The 11,879-nt window shown below is 37.0% G+C and overlaps 1 pseudogene; it reads left to right on the top strand.

Moving 5' to 3' along the window:
* The first annotated feature begins 5,753 nt into the window (after positions 1–5,753).
* Positions 5,754–5,848, top strand: LOC147361798 (U6 spliceosomal RNA; annotated as a pseudogene).
* The last annotated feature ends 6,031 nt before the right edge of the window (positions 5,849–11,879 follow it).

Consider the following 11,879-nt stretch of genomic DNA (forward strand, 5'->3'; position numbering starts at 1 on the left):
TTATTCTAGACCTGAAGAAAATGAGGCCTGGAGCCGTGCAGGCATCTGAGAAAAGAACAGTGCTGGTAGATGAAACAGCAAATGTAAAAGCTTCTGGGGATGTTTGAGAGACAGTGAGAAGAGCAGTATGTCAGAAGCAGAATGGTCAGGAGAAAGTTCTAGATCAGTTCAGAGAGCAAAGAGGGAGGAGGAGGAGACTTTGTGGGGTCTTTGGCTCATGCTGCTGCTGCTGCTGCTGCTAAGTCCCTTCAGTTGCGTCCGACTCTGTGCAACCCCATAGACGGCAGCCCACCAGGTTCCCCCATCCCTGGGATTCTCCAGGCAAGAACACTGGAGTGAGTTGCCATTTCCTTCTCCAATGCGTGAAAGTGAAAAGTGAAAGTGAAGTCGCTCAGTTGTGTCCGACTCTTAGCGACCCCATGGGCTGCAGCCTACCAGGCTCCTCCGTCCATGGGATTTTCCACACAAGAGTACTGGAGTGGGGTGCCATCGTCTTCTTTCGTAGTGAGGATTTTGTCTTTCAGTCTGAGATGTGAAGGCATGGACGGTTTGGGAGTGAGGAGCCCTGTGATCCATGTCAGCTTTACGAGGTGAGAGTAAGGGACCAAAGGGAGCCACTGACTCACCAGAAGTGACTCTCCCTACAATTTCAAACTTTTGTATGTGTGTTTGTGTGCTCAATAGCTCAATTGTGTCTGACCTTTACGACCCCATGGACTGTAGCTTGCCAGACTCCCTTGTCTATGAGATTTTCCAGGCAAGAACAGTGGAGTGGGTTGACGTTTTTTCCTCTGGGGAATCTTCCCAACTCAGGGATTGAACCCACATCTCCTGCATTGCAGGCGGATTCTTTTACCACTGAACCATTGGGGAAGTCTTTGTATAGATGCAAATAAGATCTATACACTTTTCTAACAATTTTAGGAATCAATTAAAATTGCTGATAGATTATCAAAAGCTGGACTTGACCTTGTAGAAGAGCTATGGAGTCAACTCTTCTGTATCTTACAGTCCTCTTGGATCTGTAAAACAGCAATCACACCACATATGTTAATGATTGCCTGACTTCTCAAATATTTTGTCTCTTGTTGCTGTTTGATTGATCATTAGTAAATCATCATTAGTAAACTTACACATAAATCTATGCAACTATTATGTATACGCTTAAAAAAGTAAAATCAGTTCAGTTCGGTTCAGTTGCTCAGTCGTGTCCAGCTCTTTGCGACCCCATGAATCACAGCACTCCAGGCCTCCCTGTCCATCACCATCTCCCGGAGTTCACTCAAACTCACATCCATTGCGTCGGTGATGCCATCCAGCCATCTCATCCTCTGTCGTCCCCTTTTCCTCCTGCTCCCAATCCCTCCCAGCATCAGAGTCTTTTCCAATGAGTCAACTCTTCGCATGAGGTGGCCATAGTACTGGAGTTTCAGCTTTAGCATCATTCCTTCCAAAGAATCCCAGGGCTGATCTCCTTCAGAATGGACTGGTTGGATCTCCTTGCAGTCCAAGGGACTCTCAAGAGTCTTCTCCAACACCACAGTTCAAAAGCATCAATTCTTTGGTGCTCAGCTTTCTTCACAGTCCACCTCTCACATCCATACATGACCACTGGAAAAATCATAGCCTTGACTAGATGGACCTTTGCTCGCAAAGTAATGTCTCTGCTTTTGAATATGTTGTCTAAGTTGGTCATAACTTTTCTTCCATGGAGTAAGTGTCTTTTAATTTCATGGCTGCAGTCACCATCTGCAGTGATTTTGGAGCCCAGAAAAGTAAAGTCTGACACTGTTTCCACTGTTTCCCCATCTATTTCCCATGTAGTGATAGATTACTTTTTAAGTTGGTAAATATTAATTTTTCACTATGAATATGTGATAATCCCATAGCCAACAGTGAGGTAATGAAATTGTCAAGTACCACAAACATCCAATTATAAGCACTTTGAGAGTAGAAACCCTATCTACCTAATCTTTATGCTTCTCTATTGACAGGAAAGCTCTTTTCATGAGAGCTCCTTTCAAAATAGTTATGAATGTGTTTTCTTTAATGTGCTAATAAAATCTGATAAGATCATACTAATAACTTAGTTTTAATTTGAGTGTCTTCCCAGTTCACCGTGATTTGCCTTTTCCCAGAAACTTTCTACATGTACAGGCATTGTATCCCACCTGACACTACCCCATTATGTTTGGGCAGAACATGACTTTGGCCTCTCTTTAAAAATAATTGGACTAGGAGAAAGAACCAAACAGTTAGTAGGAGTCTCTCCCTTCGTCTTAGAATTAAGACCAAGGCTAGACCTTGGATGTAACTGGGAAGATTATGATACATTTGCCCTCCAGATGAGAGAAATAAAGGAAGTTAATTTGTTTAGAGTGAAAATAGTTTAGCAATGTCACATAACCAGTATGCAGAAGCAGGGAAGCAATTTGGAGAGTTTATTATTTTCTGTTTCTACAAACTTTGGAGGCACTGACTTATTCCAAGAGAATATCTGTGTTCTTATATTGACTTATCACTTTCTACCCAAAATATATATGATCGTTTTCTGTTACTTACCTTAATTAACCTAACTTCCTATTCTGATAACCCATTTCAACCTTAGTAGACCTAGCTGCTGCTGCTCACCTAGCAATACTGATTTAATGACAGACACAGCGCCTAGGATTAAACCAAAGTTTACCAAGAGTCAAGTAGGTTTGATTTGCTGCTTCTTTTATTTAAGAGGCAACGTCAACTATCAATGGGCCATTAATCACAAAACACTACTGATGATTTACAAAGACATCTTGGTTATTTCCTAATAACTTTGTCTTTATAGAGACTGGTTTTTAAAAATAAATAGTCTGATCTTAAAAAGAATTTCAAAATCCATGCATTTCTATGTAACAGTCATCCTACTTAAATGCTAACAAAATCTGTTTGTATGTAGATAAAAAATCAAAATTTGAAAATATTAACATATCAATTTATAATATAGTGTTACAAGTGAATTAAAGTATAAAATGAAAAAAAAAGTATAAAATGAAGTCCTAATACCAATTTTTTTTTCACTAGTTTATGATCTTCAGTTTCATGAAGCTTAAATCAAGATCCAAAATTATTTGGAATTGTAAAGAAGTTACAAACAAATGAACTGGTCTACTCCCAGAGATCATGAGTGTAATTGGAATTACTGACTCTCAGTAGAGAGTCATTCTGCATATATTCACTCTGTAATTACAAGGTTGCAACCAGCTTCTGTGTAAGTTTTTGTCTAGACTTATAAAAACTTTCAATAAAGCCATGGAGACATTCAATTGCTTCCTGTCTCATGGAAAAAGTTGTAGAACCCAAGTCATGTTGCTTGTTATAAGGTGATTTCAGAGTTTGTGGCCTTTCTTTAGTGCTTCATCTGAATCGAAGAAAGAAAACCAGGAACTCTTACTCTTAATAATACAGTGGAAGAATTGTCTAGAAAATTGGCATTGAGCAAGATTTTTTATCAACTATGAAAGTAGGCAAAGTAAATATTTTGTGATAAGAAACATCATTATGGAGCACAGACAGAATTTGGTACTTATCCATTCATTATGTGGTAGTATCTTCATAACTCTAAGAAGTAAAATTTCCATTGCAGTAATACTGAAAACATTCCAGTGATTCTGTCAACTCAAAATATCTATCCTCTATAATTATTATAACTTTTTCTGTGATATATTTTAAGTTGGCATATTTTCAGGTTAAAACAACATTTATACCACTGAAAAACTTACAAGAAACTTATTTCTGTATTGTAGAAGAGCTTTCACTTTACGTGTTGGACTTAATGTTTTTATTTTTCTGGAATAGTTACAACAGTTATAAAATATTTGAATCTTAATAGTTACCAGGATGAGTTAATATGGTAATTTAGAAATGCCCAGATGCACAGAGATCAGAGTTTAGAACGGTTGACATTGCTGCTTCTTCGATCTCCATTTAAAACAATGATGGGAGTGAGGCTATCAGAGGTTACAAAAGAACATCTTTAATAGGCCTATGTGTAAGGAATGAAAACAGAAGAATCTGTCTCAAAAGGTAGACAAAAAATCAAATGGGGAGACTGTGGAAGTTCAAGAAGAATTTTCAAGTTAAGAGCAAGGACAGATACAGAGTCAGAAAATAAAAAATTTAAATTAGGAAAGCAAAAATATTAACAGTACTGTATGCTGTTTAATAAGGCTGGATTCATCATCCAAACACAAGGTAAACATTTTTAGATGGATAGATATAGAAGTAAGAATTGAATATCTTAATCCAGAGTCGCTTTCCCAAGCCAGTATCTTAGGACAAATAAGCAGGATAAACTGCAGGACGCTCGCCATGAGGACAGCAATTCAGTGATGCAGTGCTAATGTGCTGAGGAATCTGATCACATTTGAGTCCTAACTGCTCCTCCAGCCTGATGGTTACAAATAAATCAGTGAGCCAACCCCTGCCAATCAGCTCTTTACCATATATAAATGGCTTATTGTTCCTTTGTACTCTAAAACCTGGGCTTCCCAGGCGATGCTAGTGGTAAAGAATTCCCCTGCCAGTGCAGGTTAGACATTAGAGATGCGAGTTCTATCCCTGGGTCAGGAAGATCCCCTGAAAGAGGGCATGGCAACCTACTCCAGTATTCTTGCCAGGAGAAATGCCATGGACAGAGGAGCCTGGCAGGCTGCAGCCCACAGGGTCGCACAGAGCTGGACACAACAGAAGCGACTTAGCACGTACACACTCAAAAAGCTATGAAAAAAAACTGTGTATATTCAATATAAATGTTAAGATAAACCAATTAAAATTCACTAAATTATTTTTGAAAATATTTCTTGAGTTTCTAGTATCTGTTGGGTATCATATAAGATTCAAATTGTCAACATTATAACAAGAATTAATTAATATTTAGCTGTAATGCTAGACAGACTTTTTATTTAATCAGACACTGGTAATAACCATTAATATTCACTTTGGAAGATGTTACTGTGACTTCAGAGAGGCAGGGCTGAGCCAGCTGTGAATATTTGTTCAATCTTGTTAACAAACAGAAACAAAGACATTCCAATATATAGATTAATTCATAAAACAAATCTGTGTAGGGCTGACCAAACTGGGCAGAGTCAGGCATGCTGAAAGCACATTTCAGATATGTTAACTAATACAGAGTAGAAAAGTGTTTTATCAGATGTACAATATAAATGTATCTAAGAACGTGACTGAAAGAGAACTTCCATCCTTTAAAGATTGGTGTAAACACCATCTCCACACAGGACTTTCCTGAGCCCATCTGGATTTAATCTTTTTCTCCCCAGTGATTTATCCTAACTCTGGTATGACAATTATTACTCTCTATTATGGCCCAACTCCTATGCTGGACTGTCATTTTTTTTTTTTTTAAGTACTCTCTATAATAGCCAGAACTATGCCTCTTGTCCTAGAAGTATCTAAGTACTTTTTTATAATTGAAAAAAACACATTGAAATTTATTTGGTGCCTACTATTTCCATAAATTAGATGATGAAACTTCTTTCTAAGAAGCTCCTTTTCATTTAAAAGCACAGATTTTAAAGCTATCTTGCAAATATTTTCTGTCTTGCTTTTACAGTGAGCAATAAAATGTTTTATCGATAAATTTTATTTTATCATTATGTCCTCAATATTTAAGCCAAATACATAACAAATGGTATCAATCAATATAAAATAATTTCATACACTGACCACTGATAAATATAAGTCAAAATAAGCTGGTGCTGGCTTGGGTAGCACATATACTAAAATTGGAACAATACAGAGAAGATTAGCATGGCGTATAAAATAGATAACTAATGAGAACCTAGTGTATAGCACAGGGAACTCTACCTGGTGCTCTGTGGTATCCTAAGTGGGAAGGAAATCCAAAAATGAGAGGATGTATTTTATACATATGACTGATTCACTTTGCTGTGCAGAGGAAACTGACACGGCAGTGTAAAGCGATGTTACTCAAAAAAAAAAAAAAAAAGCCTGGATAAGATTATAACAAACAAAATACACTTACAATGGATGTCTAGCTTTCCCTTGTGGACAATGTATACCAGAATCATTTCCCAGGAGGCCTCATTAGGTGACATTTGTCAACTTAATGAAGTTGTAAAGGTCCAGGGTATATGGTAGTCAGCTCTGAAGGTTTGACACACGTGAAAGATGTATTTTTCACTATAGTGTGCCATGAACTAAGAACCCAAGGGTGATGTATATATAATTCTAGTAAATTAATTTTCAAAAATAAGTTATGGCCAAGCCAACTTGCTTGGATGGGGCCTTCCCAATCTCAATTTATCTGACTGTTCATTTAATAGAAAACATGTTTGTTGTCTTTTTATAATCCCAATATTTCACTGGCTAATCAACATATAAAGTCAAAGCGTATCCCCAAGAGTAGTCAAGTTCATCCTACCTTCCTATTATCTAAAATTTACTGGATTCTCATGGGCTTCCCAGGAGGCACTAGTGGTAAAGAACTCTCTTGCCAATACAGGAGATGTAAGAGACATGGTTCTGTCACTGGGTTGGGAAAATCTGGAGAAGGGCATGGCAACCCTCTACAGTATTCTTGCCTGGAGAATCCCATGGACAGAGGAACCTGGCAGGCTACTGCCCATAGGATTGCAGAGTTGGACACAACTGAAGTGACTTAGCATGCATGCATGCATCAGTTTCTCATAAAATCATACTTAACACTAAAGATTTTGAGATAAACAGAGTGTAGGAAAACCTCAAACTCATAGAGAAAGACAGTAGAAAAGCAGTTACCAGGGGTTGGATGTGGGTGAAATTGGGAGTGATTGGTAAAAGGATATAAACTTTCAGTTACAAGATGAATAAATTCTGAGGATCCAATATATAACGTGTTGACTATAGTTGATAACACTGTATTGCATAATTGAAATTTGCTAAGACAGTAGAACTTAAACTCATAAGATAAATATGTGAGCTGATGAATGTGTTAACTTCATTGTGGGAATTTTTTTCACAATATGTATGTATATCAAATCATCACATTGCATACTTTAAATTTCTTGCACTTTTAGAAATTTTCATCCCTGAGTCATTAGAAAAGAACAAAGAAAGAAGACGTGTGAAGGGTGGGGAGAAAGGTGATGAAATAAAAAGAAGGAAATTCAAGACTGGCTATACGCCCTTCCTTATTATCTTCTGTCCATCTATTTTCAGCATGATATCACGATGTTTTTACATAATTATTTTGACTGTGCATTTCTGCATATATTTAAATACAGAATTTATATTACATAAACTTTCCCTGGTGAAAGTTGATGTATGGTACAAAGTTTCAGTTATGCAGGAAGGTGACCTAGATGGGTGGGATGGAGGGGTTTGGGAGGGAGGTCCAAGAGGGAGGGGATACATATACACATATAGCTGATTCCCTTTGTTGTACAGCAGAAGCCAACACCACATTGTAAAGCAACTATACTCCAATTAAAATAAAAAGATGAGCTCCATTGTATAGCATGGGGACTAATAGTAAACAACACTGTACTTGAACAATTTTTAAGAGGGTAAATTTTATATTAGGTATGTATATCACCTCCCCCCCCAATGTGATAATAATAAACACAAAAGGAGGAAACTTTTGGATTTGATGGATATGTTTATGGCAATAGACTGTGGTGATGGTTTCACAGGTATATTCATCTCCAAACCCATCAGGGTATAAGATTTACATTAAATATGTACAAGTGTTTTGTATCAGTTATACCTCAATAAAGTGGGTAAATTTTTCTAAAATATAGGGATGATTCCAGACTCAGATCTCTGAGTCTGCAAATAGGTCTTATTCAGGAGAAGCAGAGACACACCAGGTATCCCTGAGACGCTGCAGGGTGCAGGAATGTGGACACAGAGCTCACAGGTGACAGTCGTCACTTTGAAGGTTCTCTGCAGCCCCTCAGCTGTGTCCCCTGCCCTTGCCACTCCCTGCTCTGCTGCCTTTTATTGGTCAGGCCTCTAGTCTTGGTCCCTCACCAGCTTCATTTAACCATCTTGGACATTGCCAAGAGAAGATTTGGGCATGATGGAGACGTTATGGGTAGGGGAGAGGTTTGAGAAGACAAAATTTGAGAACCAGATTTGGCAATGTTCAGGATGTAAGTATTCCCGATTTTATTAATTTTATTTATTTACTTTGGTTTTTATCCCAACACTACTAATCCCTCCTGTAAGAACCTCCAGCTGACATCTTCTGATGGAATTGGTGACTTCTGCAAATGCAGCCAAGTTGGTAAAATCTGAAGTTATATTATTTATTACTGATTTAATCTTCAAAAAATCAATTCAATTCACTAAAAAGGGTTTTTGGTGGAGGGATGCTAAAAACCGGATGCTAAATCAGATACAGGAGACATTCAGTCACTCACAGAGATCCATTTTGATTTTTTTTTAATGCATTCCTTGAATTGAGAAGAAGGAAAAAAAGAACCTACGTATATGTTTCAGACTGCTCATATTGGAGTTGGGAATTGTGTTAACACTGAACAACAAATTAACAAATCGATTGACCTGCTTATGGTATTCCATATGCAGTGCATGTCAAGATTGTGTAAATACTATCTTAGATAAATGTATGTGTGTGGGGAGCAATCTGTTCCTTTTAAGGGTTAAAGCTGTTCAGAATTCCGCCAAAGTGGTATAGCTTGTCTAATGTAAGTTAAGAGACAACACTAAGTATTTAATAAAGGGATTCATTCAACCTGTGTAAACAAGTATTGGAGAACATTCATATGCAGTTAAAATCTGTGATTTGAAACTAAAGTAAAATTTTCAGTTTTCACCCGTGATGTCGAAATAAGGTAGGATAAATTAGACCAGAAAAATATTCTACTGCATCTACATATTATAAACATGTAGATTAATCTATATATTTCATACAAACATATTAAAAATAAAATGTGAATATTCTTTTACCACCTTGATTCATATTTATATTTTATCTTCCTACTCCCAGTCTTCAATTCCCCATTCATGAAAATTTTGGAGAAAAATAAAGACATTTTTATTTCCTTCATATAGTCCAGATTCTCTATTAGGATGCATTGTATGTATTCCCTGAATAAATTCTCACAGGGACCCTGATAGAAAAGGAACTATTCCAATTTTTTCCATATGAGAAAACAGAGACACAAAAATAAGTAGAAACAGACTTATTCATATCACTAACAAGTTTAAGATTTGGAAGTAGAAAGCTGTTTGACACGACTCTTAACAATGGTGATCTTTTCTATTGGTACAATCTTATTTTGAAAACCTCTAGCCAGAATTTATTCCCTTGATTTAAAAAAGTCTGATGACTCTCAACTCCCTATTCCTAGAAAGTTTAAATTCCTTAACGTGGCGTTCAGTATTCTCTTCAATTTAGTTCCTTCCATGTTTTCTACTTAAGTCTCCCAACTTTTCTTCACTTGCTTTACTATCAGTTCAGTATGGACTACTTGACATTTGCTTAAAAGTCTCAGTTTTTTCTTCCTCTGTTTAATGGTTCACACTGTTTATTCTTAATTGGATTATTTTCTCTCTCTACTTATATCTGTTGAAATCCTATGTATCATTCAAGTCTTAGGATAAATATCACTTCTTCCGTAAAGCCGCTCTCTCTCTTTCTTAGCCAAGCATTCATAAACCATTGCTTACACCTCTGGTATAGAACATGGGCAGTCTGACCCTAGGCTGCAGTTATTTGTGCATCTGTCTTAGCTCATTCATCAGACTCTTCAAGGGAAGAAACCCCTCTTTATACTTTCCACAGTGCCTGGAATAGATCTAGGTACAAGGGAGATGCAATAACCATCCCTTGAATGAGTGAATTAAAGTGATAGACAACTGAAGAGTTAGATGTTATGCTTTATTAGGTGGGATCCTTTTGCTGTAGATTCTCATAGAACTTTTCAAAACTGATAAAATGAAACTTGCTCACAATAGAATCTCCAAATGTTATCCCCAGGATAGGCTCTGGAATAGTAATATAGAAACCTTCTTGGAAACCCTTGGAAACCATTCCAAAATGTCAAAGATCCTTGATTCAAAAACAATGATGATGACATTAATATGGAAAACACATGCGGTAATTAAGGATGGATAGGTACGTGTGCGTATACTATGTTAGATTTTTTTTTAATTGATAAACCTACATACCAAAGAATAAAACCTGTTTGTGACACATAATGTTAAGATAATTTGTCAGTAACACATGCATTGCTAAATGTTATAACAGTAAAAAATATTATAAGTTAATGCACCCATGGGTCATTCAACTCAGCTGGCAATACACCTGAATAAAAAGGGAGAGCTAGGCTTAATCTCCAAGACTGTCATTTATTTCTTTCACACAAAAAGTATGGGACACAGGTGGCCAGAAGTCAAAGATCATACTCTGTCTGAATGCTTCATAAGGCACAGTACAAATGTATGGATCCTGCTGGGTGAAATCAAAAAGTCACTAGAACGGGGTACCATTTTAGTGACCCAGGTCAAAGGCCATACTGCTTTTGGTGTTTTACAAATGTTTGACAGATTAAATACCCACCTCCTAGGGATAACAAATAGGCCATGGAGCTAAAAGTATTCATAAGCATTAAAGCTTCATTCAGAATTCTCCTTTCGAAGGATGTAGGTCACAAGGATTAGTAATATGGTTACAAAAATTTTTTCCCGTTGTTGAAAAATTACACTCTGGACAATATCCCTGAGTGTACTTGTAGGTCACCCAATATGAAGACTAGAAAAATAGAAAAGAGTTTAAAAATAAAAAAGCAATGGTTACACCTAGACCTGTACTTTCCTGAAATGCAGCATAACCCTTTCAGGATATTTTCATATTTCATCATACATTTTTTTATTGAACGAAGTGTCATTTTATCACTGATTTACGTAAATTATACTGCTGACTTTCAGCACTTTTTATAGGTCACTATCTCTAGAAAGTTGACCTGTTATAAGATATGTTTGACAAACAACCCCTGGTGCTATCAGGACAATAATGTGTGGAAAAGTGTTTTATACCTAGTGTTATAAAATGCTCTGAAATTAAGGCATTATTATTATTTAACACGATATCTCCTTATGATTTCTTGAACTCTTATGACAGTATGCCCCCAAAGTTAGTGCTGCTGTATGCCTCTCTCTTTTTCGGTGTTCCTTTACAATTTGAAAATAATCATTTAGTTTCCTTTGTGGCTTTATGTAAACCAATGGTTTCATTTACTCGAAGTTAGACAGCAAAAGAGACACTGATGTATAGAACAGTCTTATGGACTCTGTGGGAGAGGGTGGGAAGATTTGGGAGAATGTCATTGAAACATGTGAAATGTCATGTATGAAACGAGATGCCAGTCCAGGTTCAGTGCACGATGCTGGATGCTTGGGCCTGGTGCGCTGGGAAGGCCCAGGGGGATGGTATGGGGAGGTTGGGAGGGAGGAGGGTTCAGGATGGGGAGCATGTGATTTTTTTTTAAAAAATAAAATTAAAAAAAAAAAAAAAAAAGAATCACCTGAAGGGATTGTTCCAACAGATGACTGGGCCCCACCCCAGAATCAAATTAAAATTTTTTTTCAGCTTTATTGAGGTATAATTGACAAACATTGGATATACAGAAGTTGTAGAACACAATGATGATGGTCTCATATCAATTGTGAAATGATCACCACGATCAAGCTAATAGGCATTCATGACCTCACACAGTTACCTTTTTTCCCCTTCATCCCTCTGTCCCTCTCTCCTCTGGCAACCAACACTTTGTTCTCTGTGTCTATGAGTCGGCTTCTAGTTTGGTTTGTTCATTTGTTTTGTTTTCCTTGAGATTCCATAGAACTTTCTACTG

Source organism: Bos grunniens, chromosome 12 (assembly GCF_055505025.1).
Source record: "Bos grunniens cultivar Pamir isolate PY7600 chromosome 12, Bosgru_T2T1.0, whole genome shotgun sequence".
Classification (NCBI taxonomy): domain Eukaryota; kingdom Metazoa; phylum Chordata; class Mammalia; order Artiodactyla; family Bovidae; genus Bos; species Bos grunniens.